The sequence below is a fragment of the Eutrigla gurnardus genome, assembly GCF_963514095.1.
Source record: "Eutrigla gurnardus genome assembly, chromosome: 2".
Lineage (NCBI taxonomy): Eukaryota > Metazoa > Chordata > Actinopteri > Perciformes > Triglidae > Eutrigla > Eutrigla gurnardus.
Window position 1 is genome coordinate 5974780 of NC_139916.1, and position 13924 is coordinate 5988703.

Sequence of the window (13924 nt, forward strand, 5' to 3'; positions counted from 1 at the left end):
CCAGAAGAACCTCTGTCCCACATGAGCAATAACCTATAATTATTATTCAGAGTGGCTCTATATGAACACTACGTGCCGAGCAGCCTGGCACAAACAGGGATTCCTCTCCATATCTCACCCTTAAGCACAAAGTCCTGGATGATCAAAGCATGTCAGGAGCTCTGAGAGACATGTGTGCAGAATGCCTTGAGTTATAAAGGTATTACTCACTCTCCTGAGCTGCATGTGACTCATCTTTCACTACAGTTTATGGATGAGATGAGGTATAACTATCCAATATCAAGATGTACAGATTGATTCACAGAGGAAGGAGGCCTGTTGATGTGGTTTCAGCAGGATTATTACACCTGAAGGCTGTAGTAAACCAATGTCTAATGACAATAAACTTTTACGCTATCACGTTTTAAAGCACCCTTTCTGCTATTTTTATTCATATTTAGGGCTTAAGGGGCTTGAAGTCTTTGCACATGCATCTCAAAAGCCAACAAAGTCACTAAAATGAGCCCTTCATTGCAGTTTCACATACATATATGAAATTTGGCAGACGGGTGTAACAAGATGTCCAAAAAAACAAAACGCAACACAAAGCCAGCTATTTTGATTGCATGTGCCATTTTATCCTGTACTTAAACACACTGCTGCTTCATGTTTAATCAGATCAGACTTCAAATTTGGTGAGTACAATCTAAATACTTTACTGCAATCAAAAGTAATCATATATTTGTGTATTGGTGCAACAGAAAAAGCACCTCCACCATAAAACAGTTTCAGCGTACTTTGTCCAGTCCGCTCCAAAGGTCTCCAGTGTGATAAGAGTCCAGGCCTCAAGACATTTATATGTCTCATATACTCCTAGCCACGCCCCCTAAACGTTAGCCCCGCCTCCATTAATAACTCACCCATCTATGTTTGTCTTTGACACTTTGGTGAGAGATCATTGCACTCAGCAGAGAGACCTTAATTGAAGCTGCACCTTCAATTAATATTGTATTAAAAGCAATATCCACTACGTTTATCTGACAATTAAGTTTACTTTAAAGTATCTTCAAAGATATTATAAACAAGGGCTGCAACAATTTTGTCTATTGACATTTAATCTGCCAATCATTTTCTTAATAAATTGATTGATCGTTTGGTCTCCAGTATATTAAAAGAATTCCTTTAGTTAAAATGTCTTCCTTTGTTTAATCCAAAAGTATTCAGTTAAAAATGGAAGAATAATTATTTCACTTCAAATAGGAAAACGACATATCGTCATCAACACTAACGAGCTCCAACATTAAATTGCTGCTTAACGCATCAGGGATTCTCATCCAATGATATTGATAGGGGCCATTCTGCATGCATTAGATACATTCAGCTTTCACACAAAAAAAACACATAATGAGCACTTGTGAAATAATGCATCCGCTTGTTTTCACCCATATCGGTTGGTTTTGCAGAGAAATGTACTAAAAGGTCATAATAAAGCATGATAAATAACCACTAAAACACTGACATTTACTACAATTTTAACAAACATTGGTGTTATAAATGTTAATAATTTACAAGATGCCACAATATTGTCATCCAGACTAAATATTGCTATAATTATAAGGTGAGAGCAGCGGGCCATCCTCATGTCGTGCCTGCATCTCTTAGGCAAACACATCAGAAGCCTCTGCATTCATTATGTGAAACAGCACAGCTGAAGGGAATTGATCTACAAGTAAAAACAATGGTGGTAAAATGTGAGAGAATGGTATCTGTTTTTAATTGGCTGCTGCAAAGCAACCACTGTCTGTAATCAAGGAAGCAGCGGGAGATCCACAACACAACAGTCTGTATCCATTAGGCTCGGCTCACCGGTAAACAGGGACGCCAGCATATTGCACCTCACGTGTGACAATTAAAAAACCATATCCATCATTTACGTTTTAATTGTTTTGTATTTTTCCTTAGAAAAAGTGCCTGTTTCTTTTATAATTTACTGGGATTCTGCCTGTGACGAGCATCAACACTAGCAGAACTCAGCCACCAGAGAGAGCCCTGCCCTTAGCTAAAACATCCTCACTGGTTCAGCTTTCCTCACTCCCCTTATGGAGGAGCACGGGACTCTGGAAAAAAACAATGTTTTATTTATTTTTCACCACAAAGACTTGGCCGAATTATCACGATGTAACCAATTCATTTTATATTATTTATTACCGACCAACCGGCTGTCTCGCACTGTGAAAATATCAATTTCCAAGTTTGCCGTGGACTTATTGTTGAAAAGACATACAGCCGTTCTCATCGGGTCACTTATGATCCCTGGAGGACTGTAGAGGTGGAACCTTTCATACTGCATGCTGGGTAAAATGCTTGTGGATGTCAGCATGTCTGGCAGAAGGTGTAACGTTATATCCCACCGAATATTCTGTGGAGGCCTAATTCAGTTAGTCAGCATTGCACATGCTGTTGTGCGTGATGACAAATCGCACACATGCAGATGTTAAATAACCTTTTTATTCGCATGTGTGTAGAAGCAGGTACGACAACAGGGATGTCATACGCCGAATAGCAACGGGATGTTCATTCCTTTGCAAAAATGTGTATGGAAAATCCTCTGATTTTTTTACAGATTTGGAGGCCGGGGGCTTGTGTTGTATGATGGCGGTATTTTACATTAACAGCCCCTCGGAGTCCCACAGGATGGAATAGATCAGGCTGATGCAGACACACAGTACTCCTCATACAATTGATTATTGGACTTATATCCATCACCGTGTACATTAATGCAGGCGCCCTCTCTGCTTGGGGCGTGAATGCACAGACTGGACTTCTAACTGTGACACAATGCGTGTGTTTTTTCTCCTTATAGAATCTGAAGGAACGGTCAGAGCCGTGGATTCAGTGTCCGATTTGGTCCGATTTTGGCTCCCAGAAATAACACACATCAGGTTTTGGTTTCTGACACTGACTGACAGTCAGAGTCAAACGGCTCTCCTGGTGCCGAACATAAACCTTTTAATTACTGCGAACATGGTTGATGAGTTTGAAGCTTGATTACTTGGCCTTCATTAATCAGATTGTGAGCTATAGTGACTCCCAGAGGCGCAATTTGGCATCTCTAAAGGCTGGCAGCCTCTGTGTTTAGCAATTACATTTACCCTACAGTACACCCAAACAGGTTAGTCAACGCCACACACTCACACTCATGTATGTACACTGACTTTTATTATCAGCTTGAACAAGCAGTGCTGGATGTCGGTATTTCAGTCTGTTTTTTTTAATTCGGAGAAAGAACCCGATGAAAAGAAAACACTGATAAAATGTGCTTAGCGTGCCGAGTCCTACTTTGACCAACTCTGCCTGTCATAATGACTCCGTGTTTGCTGTGCCATCCCGGCTTTGTTTTCCATCAGGGCGGCCGGCGGGTTGTCATTACACCGAGGAGGGAGCGTTCTGCCTCGGGGGCCACGACACACTGATAATGAACGTTCAGCTCGTTGGAAAAATAAAGTGTGTCTGAATCCTGTGGTCGGGATCCGACCGTTGTTTGGGTGTGTGAGTCAGACGGGCTGACATGCACGGACGTCCAGTTTGTCCACCAGTCACTCACTTCCTGCATTATAATGCTGACGCCAGGCCAGAGTTAGGCTAATGCAGGTGGAAGGTATTGTTGATAGGCTCTTTGTGCTATACTGCATGTTGAGCTTTAATACGCTGTCCGGCAGAAGCCTTGACGCTATTTTTAGACGGGTACAGCTGCTCCTTAGCACCCACCCTTAAACCAGCCATTCAACGGAGATTTATGGCACGAGCCCATAAGAAACAGCTGTAGTGTCTTAGCCACTCGCTTGTGCACCCTGAGGGTGTTTTTTTTCTTTTTTTCTTTTTTAAATATCAAGAATTTCATGTATTTTGTGTGCTACGACGCTTAGAATTAACAACAGCTGACGCGGGGTATTAAGTGTAGTTATCAGTGAGTGGGACGGCTCACGTGGTTGAACGTTTACACCACAAATCCGGAGCGTCCGGTGCTGCAGCGATGAGTCAGACTCTGGTCACAACGGCCACCTGGGTCCAACACAAGTTCAACACTTGTGGTTGAGCTGCTCCCCCACAAACACCATGTGTCCCTGCGTGTAAGCTCAGCATTCTGTACGTACGCTCGGGGGGGGGAAAAAACACAATATAGTTTGTCCCTGATGAAGGTGACTCTGTGTTTGCTCATACGTCCCCGATGAGGACAGATATTCCTGAGACTTCTGTACAAAAAAAAAAGAACACGCATTTGTCCTTTTGTTAATTTGATAGTATATCTACAGTCCAGTTTACCACAGCCTCTGTCTGACCAGGGTTGTCACATGACTGGAGTTGTGTAATTTGGCAGGAAACTGCTGTGGAGCTACAGTATGCAGAGAAATTGGCCTGGCGTTGGCTGCCTTTATGAGAGAGAAAGTGTGTGTGTGTGTGTGTGTGTGTGTGTGTGTGTTGGGGATGGGCACTAAATACGCAGCTCCCTCAGCCACACTGTAGCAGCTTAGCTTAAGTTTAGCTTATCACTGTCAGTTTGTTGTCTCCATTATTTAAAAGGGGACACCTTATCAGCGCGGGTGACTCGTATTAGCCCTCTCTCCACACAACAGTGTTCTACACCGCTCCACATTAACTCTGGTGTCTATTTCAGCAGCTCTCTATCCATTTATTGATGCATGTCTTCCATTGATCCCCGCATTGATTTGCCATGCAATCCATTACCCATCTGTCTGCTTCAGCTGGCTTTTAAATGATCCGTCAGATCGGGGGCTGTTGAGGGGAGTAGTGGTGAAGTCCAAAGGTTGGTGATACGTTCAGGCAGAGAGGGGTGCTCTGTGTGTGTGTTTGGGGGTTTGTAGTGTCAGGCATTTAGAAGTGTGCAGTGGTTTGATTTACACAACTGTAGTTCTGGGTGTGGATCTCATAAATATTATAAATTAAATGATAGAAGTCAAAAATATAGTGAGCCTCAACACTTTTTTTGTCAATAACCAACATATCTGTAGTATGAAAAGGGTCAAATGCCAATTTGTCTGATTGAATTCAACTTACTTGATTTGTGTTTTTCTTTACTGTGACTATACTGTTCTCATGTTTTAAACAGGCAACTTAAATAAAACCATTATCACACTCTGACATCACCTAAAGTCAGATTTATAATGATTTAAATCCAAATTTAAAAGACTATTTGCTTTGGTCAAAGCTTGCGTGTCACTGTTTATACAACATTTAGCATTTACAGACAGTTATTATGTTGTATTTCTATATATGTTGTTATTGACACTAGAATGAGAAGTTGTTACTGTTCATATTCTTACTGAGAGTGAGAGTGATACCACCCTCTTTTGTCCAAAATCCACCAACATTTCTCAACATTTCCAAACGTCTTGTTCGTTAAATCCGTGAACAAACTAAAACATGAAAACAGAAACAGGAAGCTACGGGCTGAAGCGATTCCTTGGCTGAGCTCAGTGGGCTTTTAGGCCGAGCTAAGCTAACTGTCGTACTGAATGGACGGCTATTAGAGCGGCGTCAATCCTCCCAACTCTGTAGGAAAGTTGTCTGACTATTTAAATCCTCTATGGTTTGAAAATTATACGGGGGCCTGAAGCTCATGAAAACCTTACAGAATTAAATGGGATAGACTTAAATATGCTTTGTCATCAAGCTAAAAAAAAAAAAACAGGTTGTGTTTATTCGTTCCTGAAAAGTTGACATTCACAAAGTTTTCACCTGACAACAGCGATATTCAGGAGGAACACATCCTTTATGCATTCTCACTTAAACTTCTGTACATTTCTCTCTCTCTCTCTGTGTTTTTTTCTACACAGACACAGGTGTGGCTCTTTCAGAGTAACACTTTAATCGTCCTGTAAGTACACACTTTGACGCAACAAAGAAAATGCCACCAGGCAAACATAGATGTGTGGGGGGGACTAAGATGGGGAGTGCTCCAGATTGAGATGCAAGATGGATTCATATATATTCATGAATTCAGTCAGAAAAGTCAAACGGAAGCAGTATGATAATCTTGCAGTAATTGCATTTTTTTTCTTCCTCCCAACTGTTTTTGGCAGAGCAGGGAGCCACATCCAGAGACATGTGACGGGGAATGCAGTCCCGAGGAGTGTTACGGCGGCGAACAGTGGATACACTCTGACCCCGTACCGAAGGCCAGTCAATCCACAGCGGGGTCAAGTGGTGGTTATGCCAAATCCATGGGATTCATGGGTAATGGGATGGCTATCATTAGCGCTTAGATAGTCACTGATATGTTTAATTAAGCAAGGCGGACATCAGATAATTGAACTATTGACTGTTACTCCTCGAGTCGCATTCGTCTTCTGATTCACAGCTCAAATCATATCCCAGATTTTATTTACTCGACAGATTCATCCACCTCTAACTGTATCGAACTTTTTAATTTTCTGTGTTTTTTTCTCCTCCAGGCCTCAGGAAATGCCTCACAACAACAACAAAAAAACAACATCCAAAAGGAGCATATTTCAAACTATCAAGCTTTTTTTTTCTCCCCTCCATACATGTCAGTCTGCTGTCAGCAGCCGTCTGAAAAGTGCTGACATCGCTGCCCTCCTGTCCGGCAGCCCGCTCCCTCTGTGTGAACTTGGATTTAGCTCAAGGGTATAGCCACCCTGCTAATGTGATGTAGCTCCAAGAAGGAAACAAATTGGCCTGACGTCTCATACGCTGCCTTGTCTTGATTGTGTGATGGCTTCTGCTGCTAATGTGTTACGATGGGTAGACCTGCATGGGGAGGGAGACGGGTTTTTGTGTGTGTGTGTTGGAGAGAGAGAGAGAGGGAGGGAGAGACAGAGAGAGAGGGAGGGAGCGAGCGAGAGAGGGAGGGTGGGGGAAGGGCCTCAGTCTGCAAGATCAGCACAAGTGGAATTGCATTGATTCAGTTAACTGCAGAGTTGGAGCGTGATGTGGAATTCTGTTTATCGAGGGTGGAGTTTACACGATAGGCTCCATTTTGATCTTATTTTCTACCTCACATTCATAAGCAGTCCCTTACTTTCAGCAATAAAAATGTTAGTTCATCTTTATACATGTAGCTTAGCCCCACCTGGAGTTTCATACGCTCCATAAAATGAGCAGATTTGGGTTTCTTACCAATTTGCTGTCTTGATTTAATCGGCCACATAATTTCCTTTGTGCCAAAAGCATAACTTGAAAATGCTCGCACAGCTCGGATGTGATGACACTGGCAGGATACACACCGTAAACAGCATCCTAATCTGCATTAATCTACAGGATCGGATGCAAACAACTGACATCATGTTCTGTAAATCACCAGGAAACGTGCCGCATATTCCAAATAAATACCGACTCCGTGTTTTTATATTCAAATCGAAGCCGACGGCCCGGAAACAACATCTGCTGAATCTTAACAAAACCGCTAAATAAATCTCAAACATCGTACTAATTATAGGGAATAAAGCAGACAGTTGTAGCGTTGTAATTGGCTGTTTCTCATGAATGAGGAGTGCAAATACACAAACAATATTGTGTGGAATTGTCGGAGAAAAGGTGTTATGTGCTTACTTATTATACAGGATGTAAAATATAGACAGCAAAGTCTTAAACTGACTGCTCCCATGTAATACATCTGTTTCAGATCAGATGATATTGGGCAATATAGTGAACATATATCCCTATGTTTGGTATTTAATGTGTTTAAAAGACGTCTACATAGCGCTGTCTTTCAGAGAGGATACACGGAAATTAACGAGGCTCTCTCTTAAACATACATTTAAAATGGGTACGTTGCAGATGTAGATTCTCTCCTTTACCTCTCTTCCCCTTTCTCTCTCTTTCCCCTCCTTAGTTCTCCGTCTAGCTGTGGGGAATTTGTCTCTGAGGCTTTATCATGGCTGCCTCATACAGCCCCCCTCCCCCTCCCCCCTCCCAGTTTGTCATTTTGCTGATCCAGACGCTTTTTCATATTTCAGTATTCTTATCATCCACTGGCAGTAAGATGATCCATTTCACTTATTTCTTAGAAGTGTGACTGTAGCCTAAGTCAATATCTACAGAATGAATTCAGTGACTCGGTGAGGAGGGGCAGCTAGTTAGCGTCTGCGGTGGCGGTGGTGGTGGAGGTGGTGGTACTGGTGGCGAAGGAATATTTTTTTAAAAACCCAGAGTCAGCAAGGGTAAAATGTCAAGCATTTCTTAGGCAAGCGGCTCCATAGGATTCCATTTGAACCTTTAATCTTAATTGAGAGCATCGCACATTGATATTCCATAGGCCTCTTTGCCCTTCGCCTCTCAGCTACTTTCATTTAGAGGACAGCCGTACTGCACTACAGCATGGGGATTGCTTTGTCAGACAGCCAAGAGGCCAAAGGCAAGGTCAACCTCTCTTTGTAATGGTGGCTCACTGTGAAGCGAAGTCATCCCCTCTTTGATGCCGTCGGTACTTTTGCGAAACATTTCCCCGAGTCCTCCCGAAGTGAAACTGAATGAAATGCATCGCATATCGTCGCTGAACATCACGGCGGACTCTATATTTTAGTTAAGGTATACGCGGCGTCACAACTTCCCGACGCGCGGATCTAAACGAGGCCACTTCTCTCCCCCGCAGCTCAAGGCCAAACAGAATGAGGATTTAATGCAACGTGGAGCAAAAAAAAAAAGAAGATATCTGCATATTTCACAGTCAGGCAGAGTTCATCGTCGCAGCCACAGGTATAACTCAATCAAGATCAGAAATAATGGTTCCGTTTGAAATCACCGAGGTGTCACAGAGCCCTCACTTTAGAGTCCCGTAGCTCACAATGGGTGCAGTAGCGTCCCCTAATCCTCAAACAAAGGGGGAAAGCAACTGGCCTGGCAGATACAGCGATAAGGCCCATGTCATCAAGTAAGGCGAGGAGAGGAGGACGGTGTGGGACGGCGACGCTCTCGCCACTCCTGTGGGAAAGGCTCGTCGTGCCACCTTTCCAGAGGTGATGAAAACAGATGGAAATCAAGACTCATGACACACACACACACACACACACACACACACACACACACACACACACAGGCACTGTTTACAGATGAGTGCACAGCCCCTATCCGTGAGACTGAGGACCGAGCTCGCCTCCATTTCTCATGCTCCCGCCTCAGCCCAGTGCTGACACAGATATACTGTAAAGAGATAGCGGCAGAGATAGGTGTGCATGTGCATGTCAAAGTAGCCCCGGGGGTTAAGCCGCGCTGAAAAGGAAAAAGGCAGCGAAAAGAAAACATACGATCCAAGCGCCACACTTTTCTCATCAATCTCCCCGACATTTGTGAGACACTTCAAACTGATTTGGGAAAAGCACTGCTTCCAGAGAACAAGTTGAAGTCTTTGCAGCAAACACGCGTGTTTATTCTGCTGATGAAACAATGAATCGGGATTAAAGGATTAGTCCTTCAAAGATCTGTTCCACTAGCACATATGAATAACAGGTTCCTATGGACGGGGCTGCAGCTCCTGACAGATTTATCAGGTGATCAGGGCTTGATAAAGCTTCAGAGAAGCGGCTCCTATTTCAAAGTCTTCTTCTCTGGGTGTGTGGGAAAGCCCGATGCTCCCGCTTTCCACTCCTTCCACCAATCAACCAGATCACCCTTCGCTAAACACCTCGGTTGCCAGACGAATCAACACAGTTAGACTCCAGATCCATTCGGACAACAAAGCAGCCGAACTCCTCAGCAGGACATTGGGAAAGAATCTTTAAAGAGAGGGTTCGCTTTATCGCGCGGATCAATGGAATCTATTCTGACCATGCAGTGATATCTTACTCCTTCCAATAAAACGCAACCTTCCTTCTACGAGACAAGCAGACATGACAGCATTGTCAAAAATATACGTTCCTTTTTTTATTTCAAAGCAAAACTTTGACTGACGATATAGATAGAGCAATATATGTCACAATCGCTGTCTTAAAATAATTACAAGTCACACGGATGCTTGGAAACTTAAACAAGAAGAGCAGATTCATTTTTTTTTGTGCGGAAAGAGGATGCGTATGTCCACACATGAGTCAAGGCTATTCCTCTCCTCGGGATTTAAATATAGCCCCGCTCTCCATTACCGCTGTCACTCACAGACTTATGGTGACCTTTTGACCTCGCCTGTACAAAAGAGACTTGAAGCTGACATACTCACTCTGAACGCTTTTCACCAGAGCAGCCAAACAGAAGCAGAGACACTTTTCAAGCTTGTTTTTTTCTCCCCTGGACTTGGATGTTATCAGTCCGATGGTTTGTCATGGGATTGTTTTAACTGATTTTGTCTGAGGTCGTCATCCGTGCTCCAGATGACGACCGCACGGGAGACAAACAGACGGGGGGTTCCCACAACATTAACCCAGCTGAACGTTTCTCAACACCTGACGTGCAAGGCGGAGGTCAGAGTTGGTTGGGTTATAGCTCAGAGGCCACCAACTTGGGTCGTTGTTGTTCAGCCTGGACATGTCGGCGCTGCAGGTCACTGCTCAACCACGTGTGGGCGATGTGTTACTTCACACACATTCACTTTCTCTTCTCGGACACTCTGCTGTTTCAAATCATCAGGGCATTCACACCAGCTACTTTCTGCCTTGCGAAGAGTGTTGTAAAGTCAGTTAACAATCAGCTGTATCTCATGATACCCTAGCAGGGTAGTCAGAGAGTGCAGACCTCCACCAAGGCCATTCCAAAGGTGACAAATAATGTGTGTATCTGCTTCCACCAATAACAAAAATCTAGTTTTACCGTAATCTTGCTGACAAACAGACAAACAAAACCAAAACCAAAAGAAAATATCCTTGATGGAGGTAATAATACTGAGATATTTAAATTGTTACTTACATATTTTCGTCATTATGAAGTTACTTCAGCCTAATTTCTATCTGTATTTTGCTTTTTTTTTTTATTGGGTTCATTTTGCTGTTGTAAACCAGCCGATGTGCAGCTTCCTATTCACAGTGAAATCTGGATGAAACTTTCACATTTTAATTTGTTGCTAAACTGATATAGTGAACATAAAACTTGATAATATTAGCATTGTCGTTATGAGCATGTTAGCATGCTGATATTAGCATTTAACTCAAAGCACAGTTGTGTCTTATCAGCACTTAGGAGGCCTACAGCCTCACAGAAGCACGAGCATGGCTGTAGACCCTTGATGGCATGCCTAATTTATACTTCTGCGGCAACGCTCGCTCACAGCTTCTGCAGAGCCGCAGAGATGGCCTTTGGAGCTCGCAGAGAGCTGCAAGGACGCGCAATGTACTTCCAGAAAAATGTAGCTACACGCCAGGCACTGCAGAAGTTTGATCGGAAATCAAAATCAAAATATAATAACACGCTACACGCAATCCGCCGCAGTACTAACTATGTCTGCACAGAAGTATAAACAGGCATCTTGTTATATTAGCGATGATTCGTGCTATGTATGAACCAGTCAGTCATAGTGATGAAGAGGATTGTCCCCCAACTCTGTTGATCGTCCAAGCTTTGAGAAGCGTTTTAGGATCTTGCAGCTCATTGTTTTGGTATCATATATATGACCTATCTTTTACTGTGTTGGTTGTTCAGGTTATTCACTTTCTTAAAGAAGTGTTGGAACGTCATGACCCACAAAAAGGACAAGAACCACTCAAGTATACATCAACTACAAGTTCTGCATTTAGAGACAGACAGATGACTATTAGTTGTATTACTTATGGGCCAATGTGCAGCTGGACAGATGAGTTTCCAATCCAGGAAGAAAGATCCTGTTTTGTTTGTTTCACCGTTATGGAGACTGTAAAAGGTCAAACTAGTCCTTTAAAAGGTGATAAAATATACATTTTATTTTTAGTTTGTTTCTGCTCCTACTAGGTGGCCAACATTATTCAATGTAGGTCTGATTTAATAAACAATAATATAGTATTAAAAATCAAAGTTCATAATTTGCATGTAACCATGGGAAAGTTATTTTTGTGCATGAAAACATTTGTGTTATAAATTAATTCTATCTTAAATCCAGTGGGAATTCTTATTACACCCTCTATAAACTTTGTTGTTGACTTGAAACCTTTCATTTAATTCTTTTGAGAAGTTAGGGTTTCTTTTTTTTTCTGCCGTTAAAATCCCAGAACAAAGTACTTCCTGTATCTTGACCACAAAAAGAGCAAACAAGTACATGGGTTCACTGCAGTATAAAGGCCTTCATCCCCTTAAATAGACTTCTTATAAGATCTATGTTGGCCAATCACAAGCTCCTCTCCCTGACAGTCCAACCACAGCACACAGATGGTTGTTACTCAGTTGTTGAAACTGGAGGCTCAACATGATCGCCGAAGACTCAAAGAATGGGCGTGTGAACGCTGTTCTGCCAAATCCTCCAGCTGCGTAGAAGACGTAGGGACGGTTACGGCTTCGCTAAAATCAGCTGAAAGGAAAAATGATACGGCTTCGAGTTCCTGCTTCTGAGAAACATGAGGGAAGAGTTATGACACAAGAGATGTTAACATGACACACTAGTGGGAGAGTGACACACCCAATTCCAAGGAGGCCTGTTAGACTTTACCAGAACGTACGACACCGCTGCCATATTCTCAAGTCAGTGACACCCGCAGAAACTCACCAAGAAGGGTGTTGAATGGTAGTTTTCCAACCCTGTCACTTGTTCGTGGGTAATTTCCTCACTCTTTATGAGGGAATCTAAATGTATGTCAGGAAATCCTCTTTTTTAAAAATCACTTTAAAGACTTTCCAACCAAATCTGATCAAGATAATACTTATTTTCTGCACACATCTTTTACTGTTCCCACACTTTGAGCCATCATTCATCAGTGACACAATAACGTCATCCAAAAAAAATTATCTCCTCCATTTAAACCCACCGAAAACATGCAGTTGACCCTTTTGTTCCTTAACAATAGGAAGCGCTGCTAATTTTCTCATCTGCAGCGCTCTTCAACAAAAAAAACAGTCCCACTACTCAGTTTCCTGGATGCAAGTTTGTTATATACCAGAGACACAATATGGTCCCTGGGGGCCAGACCCGCTTTCCAGGATGTGTTAAAGTGACCAGGGTGCACATGGTGGTGTCTGAGCAGGAGCTGACCCTTAATCAGCGACGTTTTGCCAACAGCAACTGAGAGCCACAATTATCTGCCCTATAGATAGATAGGTTGTGTGCTGGGGGGCCAGGGACTGTCAAAAAGGAAAGAGGCTGTCAGGGGAGGCGGGTGTGCAGTGGGAAGCCTGAGTTAACCTCTGTGGCTCGTGTTTCTACTGTGCACTAATGGACGCCTGTCATCATTATGGACAGAAACAGGAGGGCGCCTGCCAGCTGCATGACCCCCATAAAACAGAACAGGAAATCCTAGCAGGGAATGAAGGGAAAAGAGATTCCCTTTTTCCTTTTTTTCCCCCCTCCACCTCTCGTCTCTTCAATGACCCTCCATTCACTCTTTGGCCTCTTATGTGTGCTGCAAGACTGCAGTGTCACAAAACAGGAGAATATGCTGTGAATCCGTGGTATGAAAGAACGTCAAGGTGGGGAGGGTGTGGTTATGGGATCGTATCTAAAAATCCATGCAGTTCCATCAGTAGTTCAGTTCATTTAGCCTGTTATGCGCGCCAGTAAAACCCTCTGTTTTTCACCTCTGTTAACAGACTCGTGCTGGGAGGAACCTGTATAATCATTACATACAGTGGTTCACCCTTTGCTCGGTAAGCAAAGTCCAGGGTCTGTAATGTGACAGGACTTTGTCACACTTCTGTCAGTGATGTCCACTGAAACGTGACAAGCACTTTATCAACGGGCCTTCCTATCAAATCTCCAGGAGTTCACGCACAAACACGCCGAACACGACGCCCCCAGGAAGCCAGATTCCCCAGAACAGCCAATGAGATAGCGAGGCAAACTTTATTGTAGTTCACATTACAC